This window comes from Neltuma alba, unplaced genomic scaffold, assembly GCF_004799145.2.
Source record: "Neltuma alba isolate B1F8T4 unplaced genomic scaffold, ASM479914v2 tig00012014_pilon, whole genome shotgun sequence".
Taxonomy (NCBI): domain Eukaryota; kingdom Viridiplantae; phylum Streptophyta; class Magnoliopsida; order Fabales; family Fabaceae; genus Neltuma; species Neltuma alba.
In genome coordinates this window covers 590,170-614,916 of record NW_021636585.1, presented here as the reverse complement: position 1 = coordinate 614,916, position 24,747 = coordinate 590,170, and the positions used below count along the sequence as shown (strand labels likewise).

Below are 24,747 nucleotides of genomic sequence, written 5' to 3'. Positions count from 1 at the left end.
TATTAACTAATAATAAGAAACTATTAACTAATAATTTAGTATAATAAATTTCAAGATTGTCACAGGAATAGAAGAATCCAATCAGAAAAGAGAGAGACAGAGACAATTTTGTGAAAGGTACGAGAAGAAGAAATGAAAAGAGTAAACGCATGGAAGACAATGACTGGAGTAGAAGAAATCACAAAGAACGATATAAATACACAATCATTCAATTTCTTCCACCTACCACAAAGAAAGAAATCACCAAACTGCAATAAATTTTCATTTACCAACAATGATAGCACGAATGGCAAAAAAGAATGGAACATGTGTACCTCAATTAAAAGTTCCCCCTCGTCCAAATTCATTGAGCTCAGTAACTAAAGCAAATCATCAGTCTCACCACTTATAAAGCAAGCCTTAGCTGCTATGCAAAAGCGTGATCTTAAATAAAATGGGACTATGGGAGAGAAGTAGAGAACGGATTATGACACGCAGCCAGATAGAGTTAGCCGCTACTGTTCATAGCACAGTGATATGAGTCAGAAGCTGTTATGCATTGAAATATGGCTCGGCTCATAATTGATTTTTATTTATAATTTATGTTGATAATTTATTTTACCAAAGTCTAAAGGGCTAGTTCCCTACAAATAGTAATTAATTTTTTTAATACTATATCTAATCCTAAATATATTTAATCTTATATTTAATAGCATGGGTAGTAATATACACAAACAGTTTGATAGAAACCTTATATATATAAATATATATATATCATGAAAGAATTCAACAAATTGCATTGTCATGAGCATTATTTTTCAAACTATGCGCAATAATGAGAATTTAATTTTTTAAAAAAATAGCTGATGTATAATATATTTGTATATGTATAATTGATTTAACTTTTATTTTGGATAAATTGCGCCTGTCCTAAAAATTTTCGAGCTCGCATCAACCGAATAAGCAAAATAGAAACGAGAACCAATATGGACGTGATGTTAAACTTTCAATATACCAATAACTGAAAGGACAGAAAGGAATCTATAACATAATATTATGCTGTTTATGACAGCGATCTCCGAAACTTTTCGATTATGAAAACCCACAAGCAAGAAGCCTAACAATCGACAACACAACTTTAATCTGCACTTGAAAGGTTATTGAACAAATAGTCCAAAACTTACGCACAAATTGAACCGTGACATGTCCCTGATTCCTAGAATGAACCTTCAACTTTTAAGGTCGCTCTGCCATGTATATTTCTATCTTCCTTTGGCCTCTTGGCAGTCAAGAAGCTAATAAGATGAGATGGTGATCAGTTCCAATGAGAGTGGAACCAAGACCTCTTCAGTTATAAGTTGCTGACTGGCAGCAGCTTTTAAAATGGAATCCTAGCAATGGGACTTGAATGTTGTTAACAATCTTGCATCAAGCTGCTATGAATTGTACCGAGACTGCTCTTATCCGTTGCAAATTTCTCGCCTTTTCCTTCTTCCATGAGCATTTGGCAAATCTGTGCTACTTCGTGTTGCTATTTCAGTGAATGAGGGAATGAATAGATTTTCATGCTCATATGGTCCTCAATCCACAACCAACTTTCATTGAAAACGTACAAAAGGAGAGATCATCCAAGAGAGTAGCCAAACAATTTTGCAGCGTTCACAAAATATTGATTTTTCAAACAAGTATCATATATAACAAGTGTGTCCTAATGAGAATTTAAAAAATATATATAGAAGATGATATGGGTGTATCATTTCAAACAAATCCTTAGTGCATGGCAACACAATCTGCCCAAGAAGAGAGTCATCGAATTGGTCAGATGGGGAACTGTAAATTCCAAGATGATTAGAAAAAGCCAGTTCAAGTTGTGTCTGCACTGGAAGGTTTAATACAACGTTTGTGGAGGAATTTGATCCACTGGAAGACTGCAGTGGTTCACCCACTACTCCCCCCATTTCAATATCATTTCACACAGTGACATGTGGATCATTGATAATTTACCATATTTAAGGAAGTAAACAAGGTTATGACACACAATAGCAATAAGCAACAAATAAAATTAAAATCAAATATCAGATAGATCTACCTGGATTGTCTTCAATATCATCATCCAGCTTCAATTGACTCATAATGTAAGCCTGTTTATCAATTGGAGAAAAGATGGAATGAAAAATAGATGGCCGGCCAGCTATTCCCCATTCTTCTTCACTCCATGTCAATGCCTCCCACCACTTGGCTTCTCCTTTGATGACTTTCGAATTTTGACTTGATAGTTTCCTTACATATAAGAATAATTGACTTCAATTGCAAACCAGTGCCACATCCTGGTAATATCCCCACGCACAGACAATTTTCCTACCGTTCTGGTATTTAAGAAAGAAATCCGCATCAGCTAAAGAATATGAGGTGAAGCAGTAATTCTTAAACAGGGCATTATGCATTCAGTAAAGAGACACCAAAATTTCCTTATGATTTGACAGAATCTCAGAAGTTCCTTGCATATACACCCCAATATGTACATGTCAAAAGAGAGTCTGGCATCACATCAATTGAAGTTGTCTTCTTTTCACTCTAATTCTTTTCATTTGCAATGCAATTAAGCAGTGGTGAAACTATCTGCATGCATTGGTCGGGTTTACTGCAGTTCACATGGTTATATTTATATATAGTTATATGTCTGTATGCCCAGATGTTTAGCGGGTCTTTGACTTCAATTGATGTGAGATCAGAGTTTATTTTGACATGTTATAAAAGAAAAATGGAACCCTTCAAATAGTTTTAGATTCATCTTGGCATTGAAGCTTGATACAGATTAGTGGTATATATGTATCATTTTTGCTCTGCCACCTGAAGCATTATTATATGAAAATGGAAAACACTTCGAGAAACATTATGATGTTATACTAAATGCAGACGGGGGGGTTAGGCATTTCTCACTCAATCTGATTTGCGAGTGTCTTAGCCCAGTGATACGAACCGAATATTCCTTCAACCCAAGCCAAATTCTGTTTAGATGATGAGAGATTTATAGATGATACATTGATTATCTCTCAGGAACTCAATTTGCTGAATTTTAAATCAAGTCTGTTTATGAAGAAAAAACATCCATCTTTCATTGAGAATAAATGGAGAGATCATCCAAACAATTTTGCAACATTTACAAAATATTGATTTCTCAAATGACTATCATAACAAGTATGACCTGGTGAGAATTTAACAATATACAGAAGATAATTATGGGTGTGTCTTTTCAAACAAATCGTTGGGGATGTCAACATAATCTGCTCAACAGTCTCTGTCGTCAAGAAAGGAGTCGTCAAATTGGTTGGATGTGGAACTGTAAATTCCTGGATGACTAGAAAATGCCAGTTTCCGTTCTGTCTCAACACTGTAGTCATATGTGTTCATTTGATAGCTGGAGGTTCACAGATAAATGTATATATAACATATTAATTTCGGAAACGGGTCTATGATTCCTAGGCTAACACCTGATTAATGTGGATAGCCATTTGATTAAGTTCTGGCGCGCTCACATGCATACAAAATCTATGATAAAAAGGCAACATCTCATCTAATTATTTGCTTACATATTGAGGAAATCCTACATATGAAGGAATTAAGAATGTTGCGTTAAATGCCCCAAAAAAAAAGAAAAAGCAATCAGAAGAGGCACAACATAGGATAAACTCACATAAGTACAAACAAGGCTTTCTGTCTGTTAACGTTGAATAATACAAAGGACAATCCCATCACACACTGACATATCCATTGCCATTAGAAAGAAAGTATACTGATTCAAGCTTTTAAAAGAAGAACAATAAATCAACTCTCATAGGAAACAGTCCAAAGCACACAAAACAATAATACAGCAGTTTTATGGCGAATCTGAGAAAGTGAAGTAACATCCTCTGTTGAATCCCTAGACGCAGGCAAGAATCAGGCCTTCATTTCCTAACCAGGTCATTCTGAGAAAAAAAAGATATATGCAATAATTTATTAGATTTGTCAACACAATAACTTTCTTGCTTAAAGGTAAAAACCTTTCTAGCCATATATTGAACTTCGACAGCATCAATACGGTACAGGTATGAACATTTGTTACATATGGAACTCCAAGATCTCAAATACTTCTGCAAAATTGTCCTGACTTTCTCAAAATGGTGGGTTGCATCATACACTTTCTCAGTGCGGAAGACAAAAATTGGCCTTGTGAGTTTTTTTTTTGTTTTCCAAGCCATAAGTTTACGAAGCTCACTAATGAATTTGAAAAATTGATATCAGTAAAATGTGAATCAATATTTCATGTCAATTTTTAAGATGAAAATAAATGAAAATTCCTACTCTTAAAATGTACTGAAAAGGTTATCAAAACTTATTAATTCATTTACAAAATGATGTTAGGAATTTAAAACTAAATATATTTTTATGGCCAAGACATATCCCAGACCAGATTAAAATATAATCCTACCATACATGAGCGTGAGTTCAGGAGGAATCTTGTAATCAATGAAAGTAAATTTTAGCACCAAAGAGAAGGAATAGAATGTCACTTGAATCACCTTCTTCATTGAAAAATTCCGCCTATCCTATGATTGAGTAAAGATATCAGCCTATTGATAGAATTGGAGAAACTTCAACAATAAAGATGAAAGGAAAGAAAACTTTAGTGCTGAAGGGAGGAAAGAGAATGTCACCTGAATCATTTTCTATATTGAAATATGTCAGCTCATATGTAGTTAACTGAGTGAGGATGTCACGGTCCTCATCAATTGAACAAAACATATCGTTAAATTTATCAACCGCATCTTGTCCCCACCCTGCCTTCCTCCAATCAAGTTTCTTCCACCATCCTGTTTCTCCTCTTATCACTTTTAGCTTTTCACTTGATAATTCTGCGGCAGACAGAGTTTGGAGTTTTGGACAGTCATAAAATCCCATCTCCTTTAAATTTCTCCCGATGCGCACTCCATTTGAAATGCTAGCTAGCTCAGGTACAAAGAGAAATGACAACTTTCTCAATCTTGGGAGGAAAAAGTCTACTATTCGTTCAGAGGAAGATGGGCAACTTATGATGCTACTTACTTTGGGACAATCTTCAACAATAAGCTCTTCTAAGTTGTCAAGACCCCGTAGAAAATCCACGGTGAATATGGTGGTTAACTGAGGGCAAGTGTGCAACGCTAGCAACTTTAGTTCACAAAACATGGAATTTCCAAGAGGCTTTTTAATGATGCTCCTTAGATTTTTCATGTAGAATATGGCCAAGAATTGCATGCAAAAAGATTCCAGGCTTGAGTCTGCTCCATCCACATCTACTATGCTGTGCATTTCATTACATTCTGCCAAAATGCATAATTGTAGCTGTTTTAGATTTCCTAACCCAAATTGGGTGAGATTGTCAATTTTCATGTGACGATCCAAGAAAAATGCCCAAGCTTTAGAGAGAATGGACTCCACTTCATGAGGAAAATCTTTACCATTTACAAATGTCAAGCTACGACTGCTTTTTTTAAACATCACCTTAATAGCAGGTGGTACCCGTGATATCAGTCTTGGCTTGTGATGACCCATAATGAATCTAAAATTAGGCAGACATCTTTCTCTGAGATTCAAGAAATTAACTCTTGGGATATATATATCCAATGCTTGCAACATCTCTAATTCATTGATTTCTGCAAGAATGTCTTTGATGTTGTTAAACCACCATTCATTATCCGAGTTAACAGCAATCCTTAGAACTTTCAATCTATTGAGTCGAGATAGAATACCAGGAGGAATCACTGCACAACTGGAATCATCATTATAAAAAGAGAGAGATAAGCTTTCCAAATTGCTCAACTCTTGGATCTGCTTTGGCAAATATGTGATCAGAGTACCATCAAGATCAAGTGTCGTGAGATGGCTAAGTTTGCCAATCTCTGGTGAAAGTTCCATAAAAAGCTCACAATCTTTTAGATAAAATTCTCTAAGCTCCTTCAGATTGACAATTGAGCTTGGGAGTTCATGAATGCTAGTATGTGATAAGTTAAGGATGCAAAGCAGAGGAAATTGAGCGAAAAATGAGGATGGAATATTCATCAAATTAAGGTTATTTCCCAATGATAGACTTCTTAGTTTGGGAAGATTTAAGCACTCCGGAAGATGTGCAATCTGAGTGCCAGAAAGGTCACACGTCTCAAGATTCTGGAGTTTCCAAATTTCTTGTGGCAGTGTCTCCAATCGTTTACACCCTTCCATCCTCAATGTTTTAAGATTCTCAAGTCTAGCAATCCATGTTGGCAATTCCAACAATTTCAAACAGTGTTCTAAAGACAAAGTTTCAAGCTTCTGGAGATCAAATGTTGCCTCTGGCAGTGTTTCCAGCATACAGCCTTCCAAATTCAATTCTCTAATTCCAGGCTGCGTAATTACATCGTATAAATTTCGCATGTGAGTATTGGATAAGTTTAAAACTTGGAGGTTTGAAATTGTTGGTTCCAATGCTCCTTCACTCATGTTCTCAAGAATTTCCTCCCTGAGTGCTTGTAAGATGATTTTAATACCCTCGGGCAATAGGATATGGCGACCTTGGGTGTCTTCAAATTGCAGTAAGACAGAACATTCCATGAAATTTTGTAAGATGCTTTTCGCTTCTTCTATGTCTGCTAATTTTTCAGAAAACCAGCAAGCAAGCAAATGATCATCGCTCATCTTCCAATCTGAGGATTTCAGGACCATTAAACACCTTATAAGACGTACCTTTTCTCTTTCAGAAATTGCATTTGCCAGTATGACGTGGAATAATGCATTCACTATTGCTTCACGATCATGATAAAGCAGCTTTTCCAATGCAAGTTCCCAAGTTTGAACATCTTTCACATCTTTCAATGACTTTGCCATGAGAATGATGGCAAGAAGATGACCACCACATTTCTCCACAATTTGCACTGCAATGTTTTGGATGTTTGAAGATGAATGTAGAAGCTCACTACCAACATTGTTGCAGAAGACCACCCAAGGCAACAAATGATCTTCTGTCTTGATTGTCAGCTCCACTTTGATTCTCAATTCATAATTTTGTTGTGCTGATGATGTTGTCGTTATAAACATCACGACATCTCCAGAATCTCTTTTAATTGGTAAAATCACCTTCTGAGGATCTAGTTTCTTGTCACCATCCCCATCCACCACAAGCACTAAATGTCTGCTTCTTCTACAATTCTTGGTCAGTGACTCTGCATTGATAGTCTGTTGCAGCCTTGTTTCAAGATCTAAGAGCTCTTGCTCTCTTTCAGTCTCATCATCAATCTGATTAAGATCAATGATTTGGAGATCATCAAACGCTTCACGAATTTGAAAATCTGCTTGTATATTCTCCACAACAGTTTGTTTTTCTGCATCATCTCTGGTTGAAAACCAAATGATTTGAATCGTGTCATCTGAAGTTAAAGTTTGAGTGAGTTGGTGGACGGCAAGATGAGTAGCTAAGAGAAGAATAGGCTGGGGCACATCTTTGAGAGGTGTCTCCGTGGTGACGCTACCACCATTTATGATCTCTTTTATTATGTCCTGTGGTATAAGGACTTGTACATATCTTAGTGGGCTTTCAGAGAGAAGATGTGCAACCGTTCTGCTCAAACTATCAAAACCAAGCAGTTCCATCTCTTGTGAGCTACGGACATCGTTGATCCATTGCTTCAGAAGGTGTTCATATCCAATTCTCATGGGGTAACTCAAGATGAGGTGTAAAATGTCCCATATCCTCATCAATCTTAACACACCTTGCCCAGGATACTGTTAAGGGGGGAAAAAAGGATTCTTTAAGGAAGATATCATCAACAGCAATAACGACAAAAGCATTTGAATCTGAGATATCAACAGCAGCAAGAGAGAATAGATGTCTAGTCTAGGTTCATAAGCAGCCAAAGTTCAAAAAGTGCATGGAGTGAGGAAATAGTGCAGCTTAAGAAGCTCATATTATTTAAATAGAGTATGTATGCATGTATGCATTAGACTGTTTAGGATGTCTATCATTCCCAATTCTCATTCTCATGGTCTAAACCTCTATAATACATCCTCTTCAAACTTAACAATCTCTCGTTGCAGGAATGACGAGCTTCGTAGCTAACTGAAAAATGCATCTTTGGCAGTACAAATCAAACAGATTTTCAAATTAGAGGACTTCTTTAAGGAAAATCCTTTTATCACCACCCTCAAAATCTATCAAAATTCAGTTGTAAAAAGTCTCTGTGGTCCGCCTTACTGGTTTCCAGCCATATACATACAGAATTACTCACATAATATTTATTTATAAATTTACTTTAGCTTTGTGGGCAATATTCACAACATAGTAACCACGCGCTTCTGAATTCAATATTTCAGTTCACCATCTCATAGCTTTTAACCTAGAGGCTTGTGAAAAACACCGAATATGAATTGCGAATTTCACAATTTGACTCAGTTTTTCTAAGGAGAACTTGTAAATCATCATAGAACAAAAAATAAAGTTTGAAGGACATATGGAAAAAATCACCGACTAAATTGTACATTTCATAGTTTGCTTTGCAAATTTGAGAGGACTTATACAACATCTGATAAAGGTTTTGCAAATCATTTTTTAGGTAAAAGACGAGGGAAAGGTTATGAAATTAAAACAACTTATGGAAAGAAGAAATTAGAAGAAATTTGGAAAATATGCATAAAAACCAAGGGGAAAAAACCGGACCACATCAGCCAGTGGTCAAGTCCGGTTTCAGTGCTGAATTAGCCAAAAATTCAACTAGCGTCAAATTGGTCAAACCAAGTGAACTAATAAAAACTAGTGTGAACCAATGATGAACCGTTTTTTATGATTATATTATTATTTGTCCTATTTTTTCTCATTTAGCTGCTAATATTTCAGTTATTATAGATTTGAATAACTTTTAATAATGATATTGGCATCAATAATTATTAATTTTAGTTATTGAAAAATCGTAAAGATCAAAATTCTCAATTTTATTGTACTTTGCTATTATTACAATCTAGCTATTGTTGTATTTTCTTATATTTTGTTATTAGTGATTATTAATATTGTTGTATTATGTTATTTTTAATTAAATTATATTATGTTAATATGACTAATTTGACCTCAGTCTAACCCACTAACCCTTGAACCATTATATCAATCGGTTTAGTGTTCTGTTTAGTTTTTGTGTTTTGATAAAAACCGCACGGGTTGTGCTCGTAAATCTCCTCATATTGTTCAAGAATATAAGTATGTAATAGTATTTAAAATGTTTTGCTAAAAAATAAAACTACCTCTAATTCTTAATATAAGAGCTACTTAACTAATTTGAGTAGATTAAAAACACTAGTTAAGTTAGTTATTTGTAATAAATATGTATTGTTTTTTCCTAAAATATTCTTATTAACCAAGTGTATTGGCTAGAACTACCATTATTACAAGGACTATTTTGAAAAAAAATAGATAAATATAAAAGACAAAATAGATTATGGTCTTATATTTAAAACCAAAATAAAAATCAAACGAGCTTTTATATTAACAATTAGAGATAGTATTTAAAATGAATAACAACTTCTTATTAGATTAATAATGCCTATATATATGTTCCACCATATGTATAATATATAACCCCAACAAGAAGATATCAGGCGTTATATACAAGAAAATGTTGTTTTTTATTTGATAGTTTACTCACCGATTTGCCGATATCTTCTTTGGTGGACTTCAATGAACTCTTCCCTTCTCATTAAGATGTCAGATATTTTATGATTAATGGACAAAAAGAAACAAACCACAGATGCTTACATTTCATATAAATTTGGGATCACATATCATGCAACACAAGAAGAAGTTTTCAAAAATCAAAAAGAGAAAATTATCGAGCTAATTGGAGCACTTCGTTAATCTAGGAAAAATTACTTCTCAATAAATAAATAAATTTTATTTACTAACTTAGGAGTGTTTTGATAATGATGGACTGCATATTTTCGAAAAAACCATGATCTTGCCAAAATTTATGAAGACGGGCACAACCTCTGTGTGTGCGCGCGTGCGTGTAATATGTAAATAAACCCAACATCAAGGGGACTTTGCTTCTTCGAATAGTTTACTCACCGATTTGCCCACATGAGTGCCGGGGGACTTGGATGGACTCTTCCGTTCTGGGGACAAGGCCTTTCAAAAATCAAAGGATAATGCGTTAATAAGGATACATCATATTTTTCATTTTGAGATTAATGGGCAAACAGCTAGCTACGCACTTATATATTAGATTGGCGCCTATATATGATCATATAAATTTAAAATCCCATCGTATAATACAAAAAGAATATCTCAAAAAAATTGGCACTAATTGCTTTTTGCTTTCTTCGTGTGCCCAAAAACTTGCCTAGGTTAGGTTAAATACATAAATTAGTGTTTAATTTTAGGTTCATAATTAATCATGAAGTGAAGAAACAGTGCAGGTAAGATATTTGCCATTCCCAGTACTCAGCAAACTTACCGATTCATAAGCCGCTAGGTCGCCAATCTTCGGTTTGGACTCATCTCGCTTTGGCGACATCTTGGGGAAGGAAGTAGAGAGCACATCTTCAGTCGTCCATGTCGATGTCGATATGTACTGATCTCCCTTTGGCAACGCCTAGGGAGAGCAAAAACGAACACATAAAAGTTACCGAGTTATCTTTATAACCCGTTGTATATTTAATTTTAAGATTAATGGGCAAACAGCAACAACCACAAGCAAAAAACCATATCATAGAGTACTAAAAGAATATTTCAAAAAATCGAAAACAGAGCAGCATGACATTACTTGGAGCACTTCCATTCATTCAAAGCGCTCTCCCAATTAGTAGGAGGACTCTTCATTTTTAAAAGAGCCTGGCAATATAGAATCTACATGGAGGGGAAGACAAGAGCAGAGCCTCTCTTACGTACCTGTTTAGCTTTGACAATGTCTTGAAACATCTTCATCGCTTCAGCAGGGGATAAACCATGAACTCCAACTTGAGGCGAAGGCTTACAACTAATCAAGGCCCCCACCCAATCAGTGGGAGCCTCGTTGGTCTCTAGAAATATTTTAAGGGTAATTTCTGAAAAAGGGAAGTTGCATTTGAAAGTTGTCAAGTTTTTCAAAGAAGCAACCTGTGATATAATATTTTTAGCATCATAACACCATCGTGGCAGGGATTTCACTTCAATGGTCAATTCTTCTAACCTGTGAAGCTTTGAAAGTCCAAGACAATTACTGCTTTCAATGTCTGAGATTCTCAGGCACCGCAAACTGTTCAAGGGTGGCACAAAATCTACCTTGGTATCTCGAATGTCAAATACCTCAAGATGTTCAAGTGGTTGGATCTGCTTTGGAAATATTTTTAAGCCTGAACAACCATTTATATAGAACACCTTAAGCCTGGTCAACCCTGACAAAGATGGCAACTCGCTTATTTTATTACCAGACAAGTTCAACACAAGAAGACTGCCCATGCTCTGAAAAAAGTCAAATGGGATTTGATCCAATGCCAGACTCTTTTGTAGCAATAGTGTCTGAAGACTCCCATACTTTTGGTTTGCTGGCAGACTATCCCTTTTACTTCCAATCATAGAAACCCATTTAGCACGCTGCCATGATTCTGATCTACGGTCCTTCCCATCTTCCCCATTATCAATGTATGTTTTACATTCTGAATTTGGATCATTGGATAATATATGTAAAGCAAGTTGCCTACAGAGATCATTCATTTTTACATACCTCATTTGTTCCCCTTCCTCCAACAATGCCACATTAATAAGGTGCCTCAATTTCTTAATACCTTGTCTGCGAATTTCACTGTACTTAGTATCCGCAACATGACTAAGAAACCCCTGAGCCATACAACACTCCAAAAAGTAATCTGTGCTTATCTTACTGTTTGCAGGATATAGTGAAGCATATAGAAAGCATTTTTGTGTACTTCGATCACCCAACTGTTGATAACAAATTTGCAAGATTGAGTACAACTCTTCTAAACCATCAACTTCAACTTGAGGCCAAGGCGTGCCTTCTTTCAAAACCATCTCCCAATGAGGGGGAGACTCTTGATATATAAAAGACTTTGCTATAGGAGCTATGAGGAGTGGAAGACAACAACAGAACCTATCACATACCTGTTCAGCGTCTGGTGGTAAAGCCTCGCCAAAAATGTCTTGAAACATAACCCGTGCTTCTTCAGGGAGTAACCTTTTGACCACGACTTTACTGTCAACATATTTTGAATTCCAAGCAAGAGGAAAAGAAGTGGTTATTACCATCTTACTATCTTTTTTGTGTGCTGAAATATCCAACTTTTCCCAAATCTCATCTGGTGCGTGCCTTACACCATCTAAAATTAGCAAATATCTTTTGTCCTCAAGTACTCTTTGTATTTTTTGAACAACTCCACATTCGTCACCTTCATTATCCACCTTTATTCGGTCTGCAATTTTCTGCAGAATGTGAAGGTCTTCAGTCTGCTTATCAGATGCCAATTTGATGAAAATCACCATATCAAACAATTCGTTATTGCTATTGTAGAAGTGGTTATTTAAGTTTTGCATGATTGTTGTTTTCCCCACCCCTTTTTCTCCATGAAGTGCCACGCATCTCTTCCCATTATTTTGCAGCAGAGTCAGAATCTCTTCGAAGGCACTCTGAAGAGTCGGATACTTTGCAATTGATGGAACACCAAGCTCCTTAATAACCCGCTTTGGCAGCTTAACCATAATCTCCTTCGGACATTTTTCAAGAATTTCGATTACTACTTTGAGTGTCGTTTTGATCTTCTCTTTGAGATGTCGACTTTCTAAAAATTTCAGTTTCATGTTCCTCATTTTTGCATATTCTTCATTCAAGTAAGTCACATCATCCCGAACTCTTGATACACGATTTGTCCAGTACTGGTAAACCCTAGACGTATTTTTCTGAATATTGCTCAAAATTTCATCGTCTTTGTGTTGTAGTGAAGCAAGTAGCCACTGCAATCCCTCATTTAGCACTTTATGCGTCTCAGCAAGCGAAGCTTCTTCAAGTTTGGACTTTAATTTTTGAAGCACAAAATTCGCAAGAGGTGCCCCCACCTCAGTTGCAAACACGGTAATTATGGCAGGTTCCGCAGCCATTGAGGAACCTCAAAAACCTGGCAGCAAACGGTTCAAGAAATGTTAGCTGAGAATATTATATATTAGTGAAACGATTTTGATAGCTAGAATCATTCATTTTAAGATGCTTTAAAACTATCTTGTTAAGACATCAATCATGCATCTTGTATTGGCCGACTGCTTGACTCATCACCCTGTTCACGTTTTATCGTATAAATTTGTTCGAATCTTAACTTACTAGGTGTTATTATTGCTTTCTTAAAAGTGATTCAGCGAGCAATAATCACACCTTTTTGCTTGAAGCAAGTTGCCTGATTGAATTTATCTCGGTGGAGTTGATTTTTCTTCAAGCAAAACAATATTATTTGCTTAATTTAAAAAAAAACAGTAAAATATACTAAAACCACATTCCTGCTTTATCTAAATTACAAAACCTTTTATCTATTTTAAAAACATGTGTGAATCTCTTTTGAAATTAAAATGTAGGTTAGCCAAATCTCACTTATATAATTAAAAATCCATTTTCATCCACCTAAACAGTTACTTAGACGTTAAATTTGACTTTTGAACATTTGTTTTGACCAAAATACCCCTCTTATTTAAACATTTTCAAAATACAATTTTTATAAAACATAGAAATGATTCTAACACATATATTTTCAAATTTTCTAATATGTTATAAAATTTATTAATTTTACATATATTATAAAATTTTATAATTTTAATTTTTCTTCACATACTTCTTTAGGTTCCTTTTAAATTGTTAAAAACATATTTCAAATGTGCATTTTTTTTATCATATAGTATAAATGATATAAGTTTGAGAGACTATATAAATCATATAAAATTTTTCTTTAAAATTTTTAAATACATTTTTTGCTATATTTATAAACATATTTAGTCAAATATATATTTTTAATCAAACTTTTATATCAAAGTGAACTAAATTACTTAAACTTTTATCCCAATATGATTAAAAAAATAAATAACTATTTCCAAAAAAAACTTAAAGAAAAGAAAAGGCTCTTAAATTCTTCAAAATAATTTTAGCTAAAATTAGGGATTTAGTATGATTAAAGGATAGATTAGTAAATAAAATTTATTCAAATATTTTTTAAAATATTCTCAATGGAGTTAACAATGTGGATTTAAGTATATGTTTTAAAATAGATGAGAGGTCCATGCAATTAAGAAAAAATTTAAGGGGGATTAGAGTGTTTTACTCTTTAAAAATATTTGTATGAAATAACTATAATTATAATATCAAATGAAATAATAGTTTGTTTGTTTGGAATTATTAAACTTGATCATGACGTGGAAAGTCTGCATTCTAACCTGATATGCTTGAGGACAGATTGTCTCTGCGTCTCAAGGTCTGACCTCCCCAAATGAATAACAAGCTGTAGCAAATATGCACTTCATAAGTAACACAAAATTGGAACTCATATTAGAAAACTTGAATTATTAGAAGAGTCAGACATGCGCTTTTTCTAACCCGCGTCAATTTTTTTATATTCATTATATCAAGTAGTTCTCCAATGATACATGACCACATGTACCATTTTGAAAATATTAATATTTAATAGCGTTTAATTATAAACTCAGAAAAAAAAATTAGAACACATGACCATGTGTAAATGAAAAAATTGACATAATAGATATAAGAAACTTGATCTAAGTATTTTTCTTTTATCTTAATCTCCAAATTTACTCATTTTAATGTATTTTAACAATTTAAAAGTTATTTACAACAAGGTTTGTAGTTTTTTTTACGTTGTGCCTTAACTGTATCTTATCAACAGAAAAAGAACACATCTAGAAGTAGAATCAAATGAAACACCCATGACCTATTTCTCAGGGTGAAATGTGAGGATTTTCTTAGTGGGCGCCCTATAAGTACTTCTATAAGTGCGTGTTTTTTGAGTCTAGACACATGCCCTGACATTGGCCAGGCCCTCGCTAAAATTGAAATTTTGAAGATGACAAATGCTTCTGGATCTAAAATTTTCTCAAACAAATATTCGAGCTTGTGATTTTTTGTCAGAGTTAGGTTTCTGCAAAAGTTATTGAGTTTGTAATAAAAACATTTTACAGAGCAATTTCTCGATAAAACTTTCAAGTACCAGAATTCTTGATAATCTCTGCAAGAATTAAAAGCATTCTGTTTTGAAAACAAATATCTAATGATAAACCTTCTTCTGGTTATTCCCAATTAAATTCTCGAATATTACTCTACTCGAGCATATACTCAAGTAAAGATTTTCTTATTGAGCCAATCTTTTTGAGGTGAAAACTTTCTTTCTCTGTCAAGTTACTCGACTACTCACTCGAGTTATCTTTTACTCAATTATCTTCTTGAGTTTCAAGTTTCTTAGTGTCTCAAAACTTATTTATTCTTTCTAAACTCGACTACGTATTCAGGCTGAGGATTTCTCGACTATGTGCTTGAGTACCTCGTTTTAGTTGAAGTATCTCTATAAGCTTTCTTCAGACTCTTACTCGACTATATGATTGGTTATCTGTCTACTTGATTATCAACTCGAGTCGTGCCCTTCGGGTACCAGATTTCAAACTCTCAATTCGATTACTCTCTCAAAGGTTGTCTTATTCTAAAGCTATCTTCTACTCCTTATTTGATAACTTTCTCAAGTATTCCTCTTCTCGATAAGACACTCGAGTAAAGTTGCCTTAATTGATTTCTTTTCCTAAGTATCTACTCGAATAAAAACTTAATCAGTATAATTTCTTTGAGCTTTCTTCGAGCTTTCTTCTGTATCTTTTTGAGCATATGAGCAAGTAAACATCTAATAGAGTAAGCATTCGAGTATTATCTTTTTCTTCAGCTTCTTACTCAAGAAGCTACTTTAGTAAGCTTATCAATTTCTTAACTAACAAATTTCAATTTCTTGCTTCTTATCAGAAGGACTCAATATATACCTCAAGCTATCATCATTCCACGGTGTTATGAGTCTATGAAGCACTAATAACATGATTGAAGTAAGATTATCACAAGTTTAAGGACTCAACGGAAAAATGATGTTGGTTAGCAAGTTTTATCCTAAGCATGGAATGCAACTCAATGGATACAAGCTACCAACCTACTAGTTCCATTTCCAAAAAACAAAGCTTTGAGTGTGATGGATGCTTGTTGAAGATTAACAAACTTGAGTTACCACTCTATTGCATTAATATTCATATTCATTGCTCTACGAAGGTATGGCCAGGGCACATATTTTGTTTTTCGGCTAGTGGCAGCTATCTAGCATTGGATATATTGGGATCTAGAAATCTTTTGTCATGAATGTACAGGAAAACATTCTTTGGATTTGCCTAAAATTTTTGGAAAGTGTATTTCTGAGTTTCAATGATCATTTATTACTCTTAGAAAAATTCATTAAAGCTTCATTAAATTCTAAGATATTTAAGACTGTGAGAATCTTGAATGGGGTGTAACCTTACAGGGAGTAAAAAGGAGTGATCAAGTGAATTCAATTATTGTATTAAAGCACCAAGAGCCTGTTAAATCTTGGAAACCTAGTAGAAACTCAGAAGTGATTTGAGAACTAGACGTCCGTCAAGTGGTGGACCGAACTACCGAACTAGTATAATCTTGTTATGTTCTATTTAGCATTTAATTTATCCTTCAGTGATATGCTTCTAACCTTCTCCTCACTACAAGAAAAAGAGGACATTTGGCAATTTCAGTAGTGACTCTAAAGAATTACCGCTGAAACTTGATTTTCTGTGGCAACAATAAAAGTCACAACTAAAAGCATGACTTTCAACAGTGACAATAATAGTCGCTACGAAAAGTCTTACTTCGCCGTTGAAAGTTGTCACCTTTAGTGGCAACTTTTTTGAGTCGCTGCTAAAATTCTAACTTTCAGTAGCGACAATAATAGTCACTGCTAAATTTAGGGTTGTTCACTGAACAGGTGGAATTGAACAAGCCCGTCCTAGTCTCGTCCCAATAAACAGGAACATGACAGAAAATTTGTCCCGTGTGCCATTCCGTCTTAGTGCTATCCCAGTTCCGGTTAGGATGGGATGGCATCTGGATGTCCCTTTTTTTTTTTTTTTTTGGTCTTATGGTTGGACTATTGTAATGGATTTTTGTTTTCTCTTTCTAGTTATACTTCTTGGGGCTTAGCCCTTTTAAAAGCACTTTTTTTTGTTTTCTTTTCTATTTTTTGGGCTTAGCAATCTTAAATAAAAGCCTAAATAAATAATAATTGGTAACATAATAACTCTAAAATTCATTTTTACTATTCCAAAAATCATAAGCAAATATAAAAACCTTAAATAAATAATAACCATTCAACTACATATGTGCTAAAAGCTACAAATATAAATATTTTGTATTACACATACCTTAAATATTTTTTTAACATTTAATAATTATAATAAAAAAATAAAATAAAAATATTACCACTAGACAGGACAATCTTGTCTCGTGTCTTGTCATTGTCCTACTTTTTGTCATGTCCCAATTTGTCCCATTTTAATTGCCGAAACTGGGACGGGACTATTTTGAACACCCTTAGTTGAATGTGTGACTAATTGTTGCTGTTAAAAGTCACATTTTCAACAGTGACTTTTTTGTGTCGCCACCGAAAGCTAGATTTTTTGAGAAAAGGGTCTTCGATTTCATCCTTGACCCCAAGTGTAAGAAAAATAAACTATTAATTGTTTCAAAAATTAAAAAAAAAACCCTTATGATAATTGGAAATCAGTTAATACAATTGAGGAAAACCCTTAATAAATATTTACTACCTTCTTTTTTTAACATAAGAGCTAGTTATATAAAACATCAATCTATTTTGTTTCTATCCCTATTGATTATTGATTGTAAGAGATTCCTACTAGAGGATAATTCCCACACATACTATTAAAGAGGATAATTTAAGAAAACCAATATACATTTTTTACAAATAATCAATCAAACTAATTTTCTTACTATCTCAAAATTAATTATTTAACTTTTATATTAAAGATCGAATATGGTATTTTTCCCCCCCATAAAATTACCCTTAGGTCTCACATAACAACATAAACTATCATACATAAAATTACACTTATCAAATTATGCGACCTTTAATAAAATGAAAATGAGTGTTTTAGCATTAATCTTGACGAATCCTTTTTCTACAAGCTGTGAACAACTTTGTTTTTATTTAAAAAGAAAAAATATATAATTTTTATAACGCAACTAATAAGTTTTAGAGTGAAAATACTCTTGCCTTTCTTATACTTTATTTTAATTATTCAGATCTTCTCACCATTTTGAAAACATATATTTTTGTCCAAATCGTTAACTCTATTAAGAATATTTTTAAAATGATATTCAAATAAATCTTATTGATTAGTGTACCATTCATCAAACAAAATCCTTAATTTTGATGAAAATTATTTTGATGAATTTAATATTTTTCAATTTTTCTTTAATTTTATTTTATTTTTGAAAATAATTATTTATTTCTATCACAGTAGAATAGAAGTTCAACTAATTTAGTTAATGTAGATAAAAAAATTTAATCAAAATTCTGATTAATTCTTATATATACTTGACCAAGTTTGTTTACAAGTGTTTGTGGGAAAAAATGTATTTAAAAATTTCAAATTGTAAATTTAAATGATTTATGTAATCTCTAAAACAGTCCAACTTATATCATTCATACTATGCGATTAAAAAAAAATGTGTTTGGAATATGTTTTCAGGCATTTAAGAGAAACCTAAAGAAATAAGTTTAGATGAAGGATTGTATAGAATGGGGGTGGATGGAAATGGATTCTAAGAGAAATTTGTGTAACATATATTTTAATTTTAATGAAGATTTTTTAAAACATAGGTTGAAGATTTCTGTATAATTTAATATAAAATGGTGGTTAGTGTATGTTACTCTAAATTTTGTAAATAGACTTATTAATTCTTTAAAAAATATATTTCATGAATGTTTTGAAAAATGAAATTTTCATTATTTTTCTATGTTCGTGACTTACTATTTGTCCTTTTATGTATTTTTATTCTTTTCATAATATGGAAAAAAAATAGAGTAAAGTTTAATAATTTGGCCGTGGTTTGGTTGGAAACTGCAGCTACACTTTAGGGTGATATTGATATCTTACAACTAAAAGGATATGTATGTTAAAGGGATCCCTCACTGATTCAAATCACGTACTAAGCAGCTAGCTCCAAGTAATAATCTCCTGAGTAAAAGCATCTACTTGACATTCATTTTTTCCTGCAAATTAAAAGCCAGTATCAAGCTAGCATCAACTAACATATAAACTAAGGCTCTTTCAACATCAAAATTATTAAACTCGAAAAAGAGTGATGGCTTACGCATACTGAGACAAGTTGCTGGCGAAGGTCCGATTCTTGATCCCCATGAAAGCTCCTAGTGGAGATCTATACTTCAAAGGACACATTCTAGTCAAATCAGAAGAAGCAATCACGTATATGAGTACTTTTCACTCAGAAATCACAATAATGAAATTCGCTCATTTTGCACAAGTTGTGTGTCTATATACATATCTTTAAGAAGCAGAAATCACTTACCAGGAATCAAGAATTCCCATTATTTTAGTCTTCTTTCCCTTCTTAGCTTTTTCTCTATCAGAAGCGGCTTCAGGTACCTAGAATTTCCTGCGGCTACAGGTACCTAGAATTTCCTGAGTTAAACTCATGAACTTGACATTTTTTGCAACACCCCGTGCTCTGGTTGCAAGATTCAGAACCATGTCTATATGAGTACATACACAAGAGTCCTAAAGCTGTTTCGGTATCGACTATTATGACAACTCATAAGAGAAATTATGGAAAAACATAACCACTGCTAGACTGTAAGAATCAGAATATAAAGCTGCCTCAACGTCAAATAATTACCACAACTAAGAAGAGAAATTAATTAAAAATCAGAAAATGCAGCGATGACTTGTGCTTACCCAGAATATGAGCAGAACAGAAGCTAGCTTGCTTTTTTCTGGAGATGATCTGAGTGTTGATTCCGATGAAAGATTTCAATTTTTGGTGAAGGTGCGGGTGAAGAAGCTTCAGAGGAGAGTCTCCTTAGGTGTGAAGATGTGAGAATTGCTGCCCAAGTGTTTCTTGTGTTGCGCCTTGGACGTAAATTCACAATTCTCTAGTATGATGAAGGAAAAGAAAAGAAACAAATAAGATAAAAATAAAAAATAAAAAAATGAAATAAAATTAAGATAAAACAAGGAAAAATGATAAATAATAACTCCCGAATTATCAAAATTACACACAGAAGTCGCTTGAATAAGCAAATTATCATGAAGGACCCGGTCTGATATTGTAAATATAAAATCTTGACGAAATGTCTAAAATACTCCTCAGCCAAGCTGTGATTTGGTCTACCAAAGTCGTCACTAGATAAAGTAAACATGTTATTTCCCATAGTCAACTTGTCATTTGGTATGCCTTCAACCAAATTGTGATTTGGTCTACTGAATATGTCATTCGCTAAAGTGAACGTGTTATTTCTTATAATCAACTTGTGATTTAGTTGAAAGGCATTTCAGGTATTTCACTATGATTTCATAGTTGCAATATGAGATTGGGTCTCTCATAGTAATTGTACTTATTCAGGTGACTTCTGTATAATTTTGATAATTCAGGAGTCTTTATTTGTGATTTTCTCATAAAACAAAACATTTCACCGCATGATTTCTGGCACAAATTAAGTTTATTTTTAATTCTCTTAATTCTCTTAAAATTATCACCTTATGTGTGTCTATTATATACTAGAATTCATGTATTTTTGGTAATTTTATATTTAAACTTATTTTTTATTAATCATCTAAATAAGTTTAATTTTGTTAAAATGATTTTTTTATAAAAATCAATTTAAACATTAGCTAACTTTTACCCTAATTTATATTTACAAAAATAAGATGAAATAAAAGTCAATTTTGTATCATTTTTAAATATAATGCGCATTATCCGGCTCTCCCAAATTTAAAAAAGAACCAACATTTCACACTGGAAGAGAATTATTAACCGCATGAATACTGATGGAAATTGAACTTATGAATTACGGTGATCATCGAAAACTATCACTACTACGAAAAAATTATGGGAACTTTCATTTAGCCTCGGGACTTTATTTCCAGTTCCCTCGTGTAACTCTGAAATTTTACTGCCCTCGGAGTAAAATTAATTCTTGAAACGAAAACCCAATGCGCCATTTAAGTGTTTCCGCGTTTCTGACTTCCTGTTTGTCTTCGCGCTGCAATAATTGAGATTCGCTCCCTTCATTATCCATTTGTCAAGTGCCATGGTTTCCGCACCCTCTTTTTAACCAAATGAATTTTCTTTTTTATTTCTTTCTTGTTGTCCAAATGATTCTTTTTTTTTTTCAATTCAACATGTCATTTTTTCAAACATTGATGGGCCCAACCTATATTATCAGATTTAGAGTTATGACTAAAATTGAAATAGGCTTCGGAAATCATCCAATTTAAAGTTTGTTTAGATTAATTTATAAATAATTTTTAAAACATAATTTGTGAAATATAAAATAACTATGTGACGTGAATTTTATCTTAATTTATACGAACTTATTTAAAAATTGGTTTTAAACGGAACTCTAAACAAACTTTTAATATGAAAGATTACAATATTACGGTCATACAGCTTTAGTAGGGGCAGGGGCAGGGGCCAGGGGGTCTGCTTGGCCTTTTTATTTGCATTACAGCTGTCCATCCATTATTGACGATTGCCTTCCAATAATTGCCAGCTCTGTCCTCACTTCTCTCTTTTGTTTTTTTCCCCCTTACCGGGCCCCCGTTCTCAACCTCCCACGTGAAATGTCAGACTTCAGAAACGTGTAAGTTTAATTTGTTTTTAGTAAGCACAAGAAGTACCTTTGATGACTGTGTTGTCATATAACTTTTCCTTAGCACTACAGGGCTGTTTAGATACCGGAAAAATCTTTTTAGAAGTATTTTTTTATAAATGGAGATAAATTTCTCTATATAATTATCTCGTAAACTGTAAAATCACTTCTGAAACTATAGTTTGATTTCTTTTTAAACACTCTTATATCTTTTGCATAGGATATTTTCTTACTTCAAACCTCAGCGCATCAATTAATGTTTCTGCATTTATGACTTTCTGTTATCATCTATTTTTTTTTTTTTTTCAATTAGCCCGAATGATCTATTTGTAATAATTGAGTTCGGATTCCCTTTCTCTCTCTGTTTTTTTTTGGACTCAAGATTCTCTTTCTCTACTGTCCATTTGTCAAACACCTTGAGTCCGACCTACCGTCTCTTTTGACCAACTCGATCCAAAGAAGATTACACGCCCAATTATTAAAGTGGCGATTAAAAAAACTTATTTTCAATATAATTTTAAAAAAAATTAAGTAAAAATTAGATTAGATAATATAATTTATATTTGAATTAGTTTTTATATAAGTTAGTATATAAAGTAAAAAAAGTTATGTAAATTATGGTTTGATAAATAAGTTTAATTTGTAGAATAACCAAAATGAATATGATTTTTATTAAATAACAAAAAATGATTAAAAATATGAATTTAAAAAATATAATAATTTTAAAGTATTATAATAAGAAGAAGTTAATCAGTTATATTTAATGAATAAAACACAGTGAAATTAGAATCAGAAATTATAGTAATATGAAAATTTTTGAACCAAATAATATTAGTACATAATTAATTAGATGATATACTCTGTACAATTTATATAAATATAAAATAAAAAATATTATTGATATTATGTTAAAAATTATTTTCATTTAAGAGAATAATAAAAATAAATAACTAAAAACTAGTCAAGAAGCATAAAGAATATGCAGAGGGAAACATAAAAACAAGATAAAGATAAAAATATATTTTAATTTTAAAAAACAACTTTTATATAAGTGATAAGTAAATTTTACGCGCTTTTATAATTGTGCTTAACAAAATAGATTTTGGCTTACAAATACTTAAAATAGCTCTTAAATTTACAAACTGAAGTATCATATTTATAAACTGTTTTTACAGTGCTGGACCGCCCAACCAAAGAGGCAACTTATCCTCTTCATTTCTCTCTCATTATCCAAGTGGTTCTTATTTTCCTCAATTCTATTCGTCACTCTTTGACGGATTGGTGGGTTAAGCCGGCTCTAGAGTTGGGATTAAAATTGGACTAGAAAATCATCTAATTTATTATGAAAGATTACAATATTACGGTCATACAGCTTTAGCAGGTGTAGGGGCTAGGGGGCTGCTTCTCATTTTTCTTTGCATTACAGCTGTCATTCCATTTTAGTACTGACGATGGCCTTCCATCCAGTAATATGAGCAGAAGAGAAGCTAGCTTGTTTTTTTCTGGAGACGGTCTGAGGGTTGATTCCGCTGAAAGATTTCAATTTTCGGTGAAGATCTGGGCGAAGAAGCTTCAGAGGAGAGTCTCCTTAGGTGTGAAGATGTGAGAATCGCTGCCCCTGTGTTTCTTGTGTTGCGCCTTGGGCGTAAATTCGCAATTCTCTAGTATGATGGAGGAAAGAAAAAAAAAACAAATAAGATAAAAAAAATAAAAGGAATGAAATAAAATTAAGATAAAACAAAGTATTTCACCACATAATTTCTAGCACAAAGTAAGTTTATTTTTAATTCTCTTTATTCTCTTAAAATTATCACCTCATGTGTGTGTACTATTTACTAAAATTCCAGTAATTTTATATTTAAATTTATTTTTTATTAGTCATCTAAACTAGTTTAATCATGTCAAACTGGTTTTTTTTTTTTATAAAAATCAATTTAAACATTAACTGATTTTTACCCTAATTTACATTTGCAAAAATTAGATAAAATAAAAGTTAATTTTATATCATTTTTAAATATAATGCGCATTATCCGGCTCTCCCAAATTTTAAAAAAGAACCAACATTTCACACTGGAAGAGAATTATTAACCGCATGAATACTGAGATAAATTGAATTTATCAACTACGATGATCATCGAAATTTATGAACTTTCATTTAGCCTCGGGACTTTATTTCCAATTCCCTCGCGTAACTGTGAAATTTTACAGCTGTCAAAGTAAAATTAATTCTTGAAACGAAAACTCAATGCGCAAGTTAATGTTTCTGGCCTTCTGGAATGGTCTATTTGTCTTCCGCAATAATGGAGATTCCCTTCCTCCATTATTGTCCATTTGTCAAGTGTCATGACTCTGACCTATTCTCTTTTTTTTTTATTAGAGATAAAAAAAAAAGTTACACGTACAATTATTATCATTTTTAGTTCCTTCTCGGTGTCCACCAATCTGTGATTTTTTTGGCGGATTGGTAGACTCAATCCATATTATCTGTTTTAGGGATACTTGGGGTAACCCAAAAATATTTTTAAAAAGTATTTTTTTTAATTGAAATAAATTTTTTCGCATATTTATTTTGGTTACCATAAAAATATTTTTGAAATCATAATTTTACCTATATCCAAATACAACTAAAATTGAAATGGGGTTGGGAAATCGTCCAATTTAGTACGAAAAATTACAATATTAACGTCATAGTCAGGGTAGGGGCTGGGGGCCTGCTTGTCATTTTCCTTTGCATTACAGCTGTCCATCCATCATAGTCCTGACAATTGCCTTCCGTCCAGTAATTGTCAGCTCTGCCCCCCCCCA

The 24,747-nt window shown here is 33.0% G+C and overlaps 1 long non-coding RNA gene across 1 annotated transcript; it reads right to left on the bottom strand.

Annotated features, from left to right (window-relative positions):
• Positions 1 to 19,256: 19,256 nt before the first annotated feature.
• LOC114721248 (uncharacterized) lies at positions 19,257 to 19,693 on the bottom strand. Its single transcript, XR_003738047.1, has 3 exons — positions 19,641 to 19,693; positions 19,425 to 19,490; positions 19,257 to 19,323 (listed from the first exon to the last, which is right to left on the bottom strand). It is a non-coding gene; the product is annotated as an uncharacterized LOC114721248 (long non-coding RNA).
• Positions 19,694 to 24,747: the final 5,054 nt, after the last annotated feature.